This window comes from Leuresthes tenuis, unplaced genomic scaffold (assembly GCF_036924035.1).
Source record: "Leuresthes tenuis unplaced genomic scaffold, fLeuTen1.0.hap1 SCAF_8, whole genome shotgun sequence".
In the NCBI taxonomy this organism is placed as follows: domain Eukaryota; kingdom Metazoa; phylum Chordata; class Actinopteri; order Atheriniformes; family Atherinopsidae; genus Leuresthes; species Leuresthes tenuis.
In genome coordinates this window covers 29,820,411-29,832,026 of record NW_027325362.1, presented here as the reverse complement: position 1 = coordinate 29,832,026, position 11,616 = coordinate 29,820,411, and the positions used below count along the sequence as shown (strand labels likewise).

At 39.2% G+C, this 11,616-nt stretch overlaps 2 non-coding genes and 1 pseudogene across 2 annotated transcripts; all 3 read right to left on the bottom strand.

Moving 5' to 3' along the window:
- Positions 1–2,952: 2,952 nt before the first annotated feature.
- On the bottom strand, positions 2,953–3,087 carry LOC140313556 (U5 spliceosomal RNA; annotated as a pseudogene).
- Positions 3,088–3,491: 404 nt separating this feature from the next.
- LOC140313550 (U2 spliceosomal RNA) lies at positions 3,492–3,682 on the bottom strand. The gene has a single exon (XR_011917068.1). It is a non-coding gene; the product is annotated as a U2 spliceosomal RNA (small nuclear RNA).
- A 308-nt stretch (positions 3,683–3,990) lies between these two features.
- Positions 3,991–4,108, bottom strand: LOC140313557 (U5 spliceosomal RNA). The gene has a single exon (XR_011917074.1). It is a non-coding gene; the product is annotated as a U5 spliceosomal RNA (small nuclear RNA).
- Positions 4,109–11,616: the final 7,508 nt, after the last annotated feature.

Below are 11,616 nucleotides of genomic sequence, written 5' to 3'. Positions count from 1 at the left end.
AGTTCATATGCGCAAAAATACTGTCAGTCATGTATGGTTTGTGCCACACATAATGTAGGAAAGGCATTACACTCATCACAAGCTGCACACCCTCCACCAGAGAGACCTTTTGAACATTTGATGATGGATTTTGTTGAACTCACACCAGCTGAAGGAAACAGTAATGCAGTGACTAAAGCACTGCTAAACAGAAATCATTCCTAGATGGGGCATTCCAGAGAAGATCAGCAGTGATAATGGCACACATTTTGTAAACACTGCATTGACTGAGGTTGGTAAATTCCTGGGAATAAGCTTGCACACACATTGTGCTTATCATCCACAGAGTGGAGGTGCTGTGGAAAGAGAAAATGGTACATTAAAGTCCAAGTTAGCCAAATGTTGTGAAGAAACAGGTCTGCCATGGACAAAAGCATTACCTATTACCTACATGAGAATCAGAGCTCGAGTGAATCTCAGCCCATTTGAAATTTTATTTGGCAGACCTCCTAACCTGGGATTGGGACCTGTAACCAGACCCCCTCCCTTCCACAGGGCTGCTGTATTGTTCCCTGTGTGCGAGGCCTCATTGTATGTATCTCACCAAATGATTCAAATAACTCAAAGAACTTTTTTGCTTTCAAAATGTTTCCTCTAGTGACGCTGACTTAGAGAGGGATGAAGATAATCATGTTTAATTGTTCGTGTTTTGATTGTTTATCATTGGACCCTTTATCACTACGATGCCTGCATTTTAAACTCACGTTGTGTGCAAATGCATGCTGATGTTTTACAGATAAAGTTATTATTTTCCTTGTTTCTTTTGGGTTGATTAATATAATGGTATTATTATAATCAAAAGGGAGGAATGTAATGGAAAATAATTCTTATATGCATTGTATTGAGTGTTACTGTGTATAACCTGCAAATGACCAAGCTGCAAGGTACCATCCTGCCCTGTTTTCTTAAATTCCTCTTTACAATGGTGGGCTTGTTATAATGAGATAGCTGCACTTTAGGGGGGACAGGGTTAAGCTGGTATTTACGAGTGTGTCTGGGTAACCTCAACTGATGGTTGGGGAGGAAAGTTAGAAGAACAATCAACTATACCCAAAAACAGATGATGTGATGAGCGGGCAATATAACTGTGTGTTTTTGCTTCAGTGGTCAGAGCAACTCTGTATTCTGTACTGTGTTGTTCTCTCTTGCAAGATATTATTATTAAAGCCTCTTATCTCCTCAGAAGAAAATAACTGACTCCCCAAATGCAAGTGTCAGGACAAATGATCAAACTTCTCCAAGCTTCAGTCTGCAGAGAGGTGCAAGACAGGGTTGCCCACTTTGTCCCTCACTTTTTGCTATTTTCATTGAACCTTTAGCAGCTGCTATCAGACAAGATAGAAATATTAAAGGCACCCCAAAATATTGAGCATAAAATAAGTCTTTATGCTGATGATGTTTTACTTTTCCTTCAGAACTCTCAAACGTCTCTCACTCACACGATCACACTCATAAATAAATTCTCAGCACTTTCTGACTACTCTATCAATTGGTCTAAGACCACAGTTCTGCCCATTAACTGTAGGGTACAGAATATACCTGCGATCACTTTACAGTCAGGAAATATTAGATATTTAGGCATAAACATTTCCTCCAGGCTCTCAGAGCTAACAAAGCTAAATTATGTGCACTTATTAAAGACAGTAGAGAACGATCTCTCTAGTTGGAAGTCCTTACCTATATCACTTATGGGGAGAGTTACAACCATTCAAATGATGATACTACCAAAAGTTAATTATTTGTTCTCAATGATCCCCATAAAACCATCTGCTACTTGGTTTAAGTCACTAGATTCATGCATCTCCAAATTTCTGTGGAAAAGCAAACCACCACGTATTAGTTTAAAAACCCTACAGAAGACCAAGGACTGTGGTGGATTAGATTTACCTAATTTTCAGCACTATTCCTTAGCCAATAGGTTACAGTATAGATCAGAATGGTTTAAACCTAGCCCAATAGATGAACCATGGATAAATGTAGAACAAGCATTGTGTGATAATCTGGAAATCTCTGACCAGCCACTTATTAGTCAAAACGTAAAAAATCACAAATGTTTCAAAAGCATTAACATCAGCACCTCTCTGATAGCCTGGTGGGAATTTCTTAAAATAACAAAGTCTTCACTTGTCCCGTGTAAGCTTACACCCATCTGGAACAATCCTGACATACTGCAAAACAAAAAAAATGCTAAACTTTACTCTGTGTAAGATCAAAGGAATCAAACATCTGGAACATATAATCCAAAATGGAAATTTTATTTCATTTGATGAGCTCATATCACAACATGAGATAGTCAGCAATAAATTCCTAGAATATCAACAACTTAAGTCTATAATAACAAAGAAATATATCCTCCACCAACCAGACTTACAACTCCCGATTAGGGTAGCAGAATCTTTAAGCATCTGCACCCCAAAACTACTATCAAAAATATATAAATTATTGTCTAAGATAGATGACACAATGTCTCTACCATCCTCAAAATGGGAGGCAGATTTATCCATCAGTTCTAGTCATAGTTCCGGGCCACAAATATGTTTGAACACCTTCAGAATGACTCGAAATCCTAATTTACAGCTCATACAATACAAAATTCTTCATAGAACACACTATACAGGACAAAGGATGTTCAGGATGGGTCTAACACACTCAAACATCTGCTCACATTGCACAGATAACACACCTGATGATTATGCACACGCTTTGTGGTTTTGTGCACCTGTCCAGAAGTTCTGGCTTGAAGTCTGTGCGGACCTATCAACATGGCTAAAGTGTAGCATTCCTGCATGCCCCACACTGTGCATACTGGGTGACTTAGACAACATCAACGTGGAATTTAGCTTAGCACACATGATCCTCACAGTGTTATGTATCGCAAAGAAAACTATTCTCATGAACTGGAAAGCGAAGAACAATCTGTGTATTAACCAGTTTAGAAATTTTCGTTTAGATTATATTAGCATGGAACCAACTCATTAGTGCTGCTCTCCATGGAAGTCTTTAGTAAAAGGCGAAAGACTTGTACGTTATGAAGAGAAACCAGGGTACGATTATCCCTCACTGCGGGAGCAGGGCATCGGGCTAGTTGGCATAGTCACCTTCCCCATGGTGAGCTTTGCTTGGTTGAGACGCTTGCTCCCCCCCCTTGCTCCTCGGCTGACCAAGTAGGAACAATCGGGCCCTATTCGATGGCTGCCTTGTCTTTTACTCTGTGCAAAAGACAAGGCAGCAACAAAAACACCACGGGAACACCGTATTAAGGCTTTGTTCTGACCGCTCATTCGGTGTTGCATTTCTTTCAAGCAATTCTCCCGGTTATCCCGCACTCGGCTCGCTCCCAGAGCCGTGTTAAAGTCTACTTCGCATTCACTGTCTTTTCTCAGCAGACTAAAAGAAAGTTTCACCTTGAAACTTCCATCCTGCACCGCTGTTTGCTTTTTCACAAGAGCAGAGAAGAGTGCACCCTTCCCAGCGTCACTGCAGTACCGGGTCGATGCTTGGAGTGAACGGAGCAAGCTCCTTTTTCAACACCTATTGCTAAAAATCCATTTAATATGTAGTCCTCGTATAGAGGGCATATCAGATATTAAACTGATAAGAACAGATACTACACTTGATCTTAGCCAAAAGGCCGAGAAGCGATAACTGTCCACTGGTTCACGTCCGAGGGCCCTTCCTGGCACAATGCGCACTTGTAGCGGTGTTCTTTTTATGGCCATAGGTGGCCAGAGTGTCACTTTGCACCTCCGCCCACCCGCTGCACTGAGCACTCTTCAGCCCTTTTAAATGGTATAACTTTGCACTCCCGCACGCTCCAGCGAGCACCATTCAAGCAACAACTTTACACTCCAGCTTCGAAAATCGGCACAGTCGCAACAAGTAAGGCGACTCTACTCAGAGAAGTCACTCTGCACAGTAACAAGATTTCTTTTGCACAGACAGAAAGGGCTTCACCCGCAAAGGAAAAGCCTGCCAAAAATAGAAACAACTCATTAGTGCTGCTCTCCACGGAAGTCTTTAGTAAAAGGCGAAAGACTTGTACGTTATTGTTGGAAAAATTATATAGTTATACTATGACAGAAGAGTCCCTCCATCTTTCCTCTTCTATGATTCAAGCAAAAGTTTTTTGACTTTGGTACTAGTCTTTCCCATAATATTAACTGGTGAGAAGCACCTTTTATGTTCCTTCCCATAACAAGGAATGGGGAGAGAAGCACCTTTTCCTATAACATTGAATGTTCCTTCACATAATAATGAATGGTGAGAAAAGCGCCTTTTCTCATAACGTTGTGTGATCAGCAAGCATAAACAACATAAATAGTGGGAGCACCATTTTGTCAGGAGACAACTCTGAGCGATCTTCCCGACAGGTTGTGTGGATTTGTGCGGACTTGTCTCTTTCTTGCAAGAAATAAATGTTTTGTGTTAATCGTATCCAGCGACTCTGAGCCTAATTTTAAGAGAATTGTTCTAACATAATGGTCCTTTGAGCCGGATTCTAAGTCCTTTCCACCTTCCAGAATCGGAGCTGAAACCGTGCACAGGGGAGTCCAGGATTCCTAACTGAAGTCCTCTCAGCAGAGTTTCTGATAGAGGCCGGCTGCCACTGGCTGGAGGAAAGGTGACAGGATCTATTTTTGAATCAGTGGACAGACAGATTCTTCGTTGTTTAACTTACCAGTGGATTTATGGTAAGGAACCCTTTGTGTTACTATTGTTGGCGAGAAATAGTGTGATTATTAGGGAAAATTTGGGCGTTGCTATTTTCCTAAGAATATTACTATTTCGAATCTAACCTAGTAAAGAAGCCTTTTAACTGGTAACTGTGTATAAGTTATGTTGGAACACTCACAATTGAAGCAGTCAGAAAAGGTCATCTTTTTAACTGGTAACTGTGTGTAAATTGTGCTGGATTAACCCATAAAAGAAGCAGTCAGAAAAGGTCAGCCTTTTAACTGGTAACTGTGTGTAGGTTGTGCTGGATTAACCCATAAAAGAAGCAGTCAGAAAAGGTCAGCTTTTTAACTGGTAACTGTGTATAGGATTAACCCATGAAAACATAATAGCAGCCAGAAAAGGTGAGGCAAAGGAAATAAGCCTTTTAACTGGTAACTGTGTGGAAGTTGTGCTGGATTAACCCAAAAGTGCAGTCAGAAAAGGTCAGCTTTTTAACTGGTAACTGTGTATAGGATTGACCAAGGACAACAAAAATGCAGTCAGAAAAGGTCAGTCCATAGTCTGTGTGAGAAGACTACAGGAATAAATAACTCTTTAATAAATTAAAAACAGAATCTTTCTTAAGAGAGTTTGCGATGAAATATCTCAAGAATTAAATCCATTTTAGTTTTGTTTGTGTCATACGTCTGATTGTTTGTTTGTTAAATGGCCTGATTGTTGAATCGTTTGTTTGTTAAATGGCCTGATTGTTGAATCGTTTGTTTGTTAAATGGCCTGATTGTTGAATCGTTTGTTTGTTAAATGGCCTGATTGTTGAATCGGTTGTTTGTTAAAGGGGCTGGTTGTTGAATTGTTTGTTTGTTAAATTGTTGATCTTTTTGCTTCTTTGCTGCAGTGTTGTTTTATTTGCTATGTATGTATGAGAGTGAAACAGCTGCTGGTGTGTGATGTTGCTGATGGTGACGACATAAAAATGTATTACTGACTAATTGAGTTGAAGTGAACATTGGAATCTGGTTGTTGCTCGTGACATAACGACAGAAGTAGTGTTTCATTCAGTAGTACTCCGAATAACTCCACTGAAAATTGATTAGCTGCAAGAGGACAGTATGGGAAATACCTGTTTTAAAGCTAACCGGGAGTTAAGTGGGAGTGCTAAAATCATGTTTCAGAAAAAAAACCGATAATATTGAAAACTTAGAGAGATGAGAAAATAAATTTGGGTTTGAGGGAGAATTGAACATGGTAACATTGCCCAATCCTAGAGAAGGGGAAGACAAAAGTAATGTACAAAGTAAATCTAGTTTAAAAAAACAAAACAAGAAAAGAACAACAAGGATTAAAGCTAGACATTTGTACAAGTTTGTGTTTTAAGATTTAGCAGCTCTCTTAAAGAGTTAAAGTTCAGAAGATCTCAGATAAACAAACATAGCATTTCAAATCTTTACTCCTTTCACAGGAAAAACTGTCTGAGCAAAAGATGTTTTACAACCTGAGATTTTTATCATTTCCATATCAAACCTGCCATTCTTAGGCAAAGTCCTAGGGAAGTTGTACACCAACAGCTTTCTGACTTTTTCCTGCCTAACAGTGCTTTGATACTTTCCTCTCACAGTCTTGATTTTATGTGTTTAACTGAGAGATGAAACGACAAGACCAAGAGTGGGGAGGGTCTTTGTGCCATATTCAGGGCCAATATACCCACTCACAAGATAAAGCATTTATTTTTGTCCTTAATTAATACATTGCTCCTGTCAAGGTTAGAATGGTTAAAAAGTGGACAAAGGGCACCGTGCGAGAAAAGAAGAGTCGGTCAGGGCACAGAAAAAGTAGTGCCAGAGAGCCGAACGAAAATGGTGCAAGTCAAAGCTCCAGGTTCATGATGAGATTTACAGAGAAAAGCTATGTGTGTTCAACCAGACTTTGCATAGAACAAGGGAGAGTTATTTTTCTGAAATCATAAAAAAAAAAAAAACTGCAGTAACAACTTTCATTTCTTGCTTGCTACAGTAAACAGATTAACAAACCCTCCAGGTTGCATTTAGAACTCATTTCTACATATAAGGGTAATGAAGTTGGAATATTCTTTAATGACAAAGTTCAAGGCATTAAAAATGAAATAATTTCCACGTGAAAAAGGTCTGAAACCAGACAGTCAAACCTTTCAGGTGCAGATGGTTTTCAAGCCAAACTGAAACATTTTCTAAATTTGAGATTAGCTCTTCTGCAACAAAATCATAAGTGTATCAGAAACATAAGCCGGAAATAGAGAATTTAACGTATTGATGTTAAGTTAAGTAATGCTATGGTTAAGTAATGCTTCATTACTTCTGATTGACTAACTTCCCTAAAACTTATAAATTTATGAACTTATGAACTTAGGAACTGACATCATATTCATCAGAGATTAAAGCATTTATCTCACAGAATGGGTTAAAGTGAGTATCAGTATATATATATATATATATTATATATAAAATATATTAAAAAAAAAAACACAGCAATGAAATATGCTATGTGAGTCAGATGTCAAACAATAGTTTTCTTAAAGAGAAATTTAAAGACAGCTGCAATAAATCAGCGTAATATATGGAGTAATATATTAATACTATAAGCAGTTTCTAAGCCTGCAGATAAATATTGATTAAATTAAACAGAAATGTATTGTAATGCATGAAATGCATGTGTGTTCAACAGGTGCCAAACTAGATGGGTAAAATGCAGAGAGTAATGTGACTTGTAACATGACAATAAACAGTCATCTTAATGTGTTTGCACAGCAATGGAATAAAGGAATAAAGAGGACATGCAGAGGAGCACTCTAACAACAAAAAGAAAAGGAAGAAAGGACTAAACTTTTTGTTGGAAGGGAGAGAAGCAACTATTTAGGTGATGAGGGAAAGCAAAAACACAGATCACAACAGAAGCAGTGGCGGAGAAGGAGAAACAGAGCAGGAGGAGATACATGTCGGCTGTGTGGAAGGAGGGGGCATTGGGCGAGGGACTGCAGGAGCAAGAGTGAGATAGAGGAAGAGTTTGGGAGTCAGTTATGACTAGATAAGAAAAAAACAGGAGCTGTAACCAGGATAGAAGCAGAAAAGCCAGAAAAAAGTGTTAAACTTAGAGGGAATTGAACTTATCTTATAGTATGACATCAAACCTGAGATTACATTGAATGTTTCCAGGATGGAGGTAACTTTTCTATGCGACACAGGTGCAACACGAACTGTAATCCATCCTGATGCCATTCCGGGAGTTGAGGAATCCAAAGAAATTATTTGGGTCAAATCAGCAAATGGTAAGAGCCATCCTGAGCGTTTATCAAAACTCTTGACGGTAACAGATACACGGAGTGGAGTAAGTGCTGATTGTCAAGTTGTCTTGTCCACTCTGTGTCCCGGTAACTTACTGGGAAGGGATTTACTCCATTTATTTATAGAATAGTCCATTTAAGAATAGTTCCAGAAGAAAAAGGGTTAACTGTAGTTCGAATGAAGTCGGCTCAAACAATGATTCAGCATGATGCGAGACCACCTTCATACTGGTATAGTTTGGATCTTGTGTCTACAGGCCCCAGCACTATCACGCTTCCTCTCCTTCAGACGGCAAAATAGCACGTCTCAGGAGAGCTCACCCTCAGGTCACCACATGAAGTACACTGCACTATGTATTACAAATATACTCAAGGGGAGGACATATTTTATTTTTTAAACAAATGAGAAAGTTAAAACATGCTAAAGTTAGAACACTTATACTGGAATAAAGAGGGTTGTTGTGCAGTCAGCTGCTTACTCTCCCACAGCATAAGAAAGTTTTTAAGATCATGTTATGCATGTTATGTGTCACTCTCCAAACCCACAGATGACCACTGGAGGCGTTTGGGTGTGTTTGTGACTGCATGTGAAGAAGCCTCAGATTGGGAGAGGGTGGAGCCAGGAATAGAGTATTCTGAGAAACTGGATGTATGTACTAGTCCATTAAATTGGACCATGGATGCAAAACCAAATGTACACTTACAAGGACAGATCTGGAAGAATAAAGGTGCCATTTACTATGAAATGTAGAACTTATACTGCCAAAGAGTTTGTTTAAATATGCTTCAGTATCGAGCCATGGAGCACGTCATGTCTCTACAGGAGGGATGGTAGCAATAATTAACAAGGTTTTTGCAGTGTATGGTTTTATTTATAATAAATAATAATATCATAATATGATAATAAAATTTTTTTGTCTAACATGTCAAATATGTGCAAAATATGATCCATACATATGGCCTAGGACAGTTCCCAAGGACGGAGGACCCTTTTCAACACGTTTGTATGGATTTCATTGAATTAAATAAAGGTGTCTCCCTGGTGATTAGTGATGTTTTACCAAATTAGTTGAAGTATTTCCAGATGCACAGGCAGATGCACTCTCAATACCGGTGAATTAAATGTTACCTAGATTTGGAATTCCTGAAAAATATTATCTTCCTGATGGCAAAGAACTTAAGAATAGATCTCAGAAACCACTGTGCATATCATCCACAATCAGCAGGTTTGCTGGAGAGACACAATCGAATAATTAGGTCAAGACTAAAGAAACTGGGAAGAATTGGGTTTACTGTTTACCACTAGTAGTCCTAAACATGCATATTACTAGCACAGGATTAACTCCATTTGAGATAATGTATGACCATTTTTACTACCACAGTTAAAACTATTCACCGGACATGATGAAGAAAGAGAAGAACCCTTAGCAGGATACATAGTTAGAGATATAAAAGGACACCTTTATTCAAACTCATTTTGACAGGTGACCTCTGACCTCTTATCGATCAATCAAATTAATATGACAGGTGACCTTTGTTTGACATCCGTTTGCTGACATCTGGGGATATGACTTTTGACCTCTTATCGATCGATCAAGCTATTTTGACGTGTGACCTCTGTTTGACATAGATTAGCCATCTGTTGAAGAGATCTAAGGAAGGAAGGGGGAGTTTATGGCTAGGGTTAAGAATGATTACAGCTAAAGTCAGGAGGTTGTGAGAAATATATTAGTTGAATGTTTAAATAAGAGAAAGGGTTAGGGTTAATAGAAAAGGTTAAGTTGTAGAAGTGGTCAGCATTTTAACAGCTTCAAAGACTGGTCCCTGTAAGGTAAAGATGGGAAAATAATTAGATGTGTGGGGTGGGGTCTGTTAACAGACATCTGGTTGTCTCTGGCTGCACCATACTGTGACACTGAACGGAGGATGGGTTGTTTATAGCAAATAGAGGTAGGTTTAAATTACATGAAAAAGGTTTCCCTCTTAGTTTGCATACATGTTGTATATGGTATCATGGGCTAATCTACAGAGAATTCCCTAATAGAACAGGTTGCCCATAAAGTTTACATCTAGTTCTCGCTCTGACTGATCAGCTCATACTATGAGAGCCAAATGCAGGGGGTCGTAAGAATGCATCATGCTGTGGCACTGGGCTGTAGGGGGCAAATGGCCCGGGTCAATAAGAATGCAAAGTACAGTGTGGTAAACAGTATGTGTCCTTGTCTTAGTTCGTAAGTAAACAAATGAACATATATGATGTTCACAAGGATGCACCATGCTGTGTGGGAATGAGATAACATTTTAAGTCTCGTACGAGCAAGGCTCAGGGTGCTGGAAAGTCCTCCTTTTACCAGGTGTTGCTAGCACTGCATGGATTTGGGTGGGGTGGGGGTGGGGGGTGTTAACAGACATCTGGTTGTCTCTGGCTGCACCATACTGTGACACTGAACGGAGGATGGGTTGTTTATAGCAAATAGAGGTAGGTTTAAATTACATGAAAAAGGTTTCCCTCTTAGTTTGCATACATGTTGTATATGGTATCATGGGCTAATCTACAGAGAATTCACTAATAGAACAGGTTGCCCATAAAGTTTACATGTAGTTCTCGCTCTGACTGATCAGCTCATACTATGAGAGTCAACTGCAGGGGTCTCAAGAATGCATCATGCTGTGGCACTGAACATTAGGGACAAATGGGTTCATTAAGAATGCAAAGTACAGTGTGGTAAACAGTATGTGTCGTTGTCTTAGTTCGCAAGTAAACAAATGAACATATATGATGTTCACTAGGATGCACCATGCTGTGTGGGAATGAGACAACGTCTTACTTCACAAGTAAACAGAATCAATCTGTTACTAACCGTAGGGTGGATATAAACTAAGTGTGAAGAGCAAATGGGTTGAAATTAGCACTTCAAGAAATTTTTAAAACACTCCCTTATTTCTATGGAGGGGGGTAAGACTATATAAAATGGTTCAGGCATTTACGTCAGGGGCTCAACCGACAGGATAGGAACCATGGACACAGGTACGCAAAAAGTCTCCTTAAAACTTTTAAAAAAAAAAAAAACCAACAAAAAAACCAAAAAAAAAAAACCAACAACAAACAACTTTTTTAGGACGGAAAACAAGAGCTGACATCCATACACAGCCAACCGGCGGTTCTTTGGCACTCTTAGGAGTATTCAACGGTAAGTAAAAAAGATCTGATGTTAAACATATGAATGCGTGTATAATTATATTACCACACCATGACAGAGTGTTAATTTCCAGAGTTGGACGCAGAGGATTTGGATGACTTCATATTGACGCAAGCCGATTATGGTAATGTTACTTTAACTTTAATAACCTTTAACAAGTGAAATGTTTCAATGAAATAACAACAGATGTAATTGTTCACAGATTTACTAAACAGTGTGGAGCAAGGCCGAAAAAAGAAGAACCCAGCCGTGTTCGAAGGTGAATTGACTTTAAACGCGCCGGGAGGGGGAAACGGACTTTCCCTGAATAAATCCCGGCTACGACGAAGACTGCTCCCTGTACAACACAACCAGTTTTCAACTGAGTGTCCGAGTGTTAGTACAGAG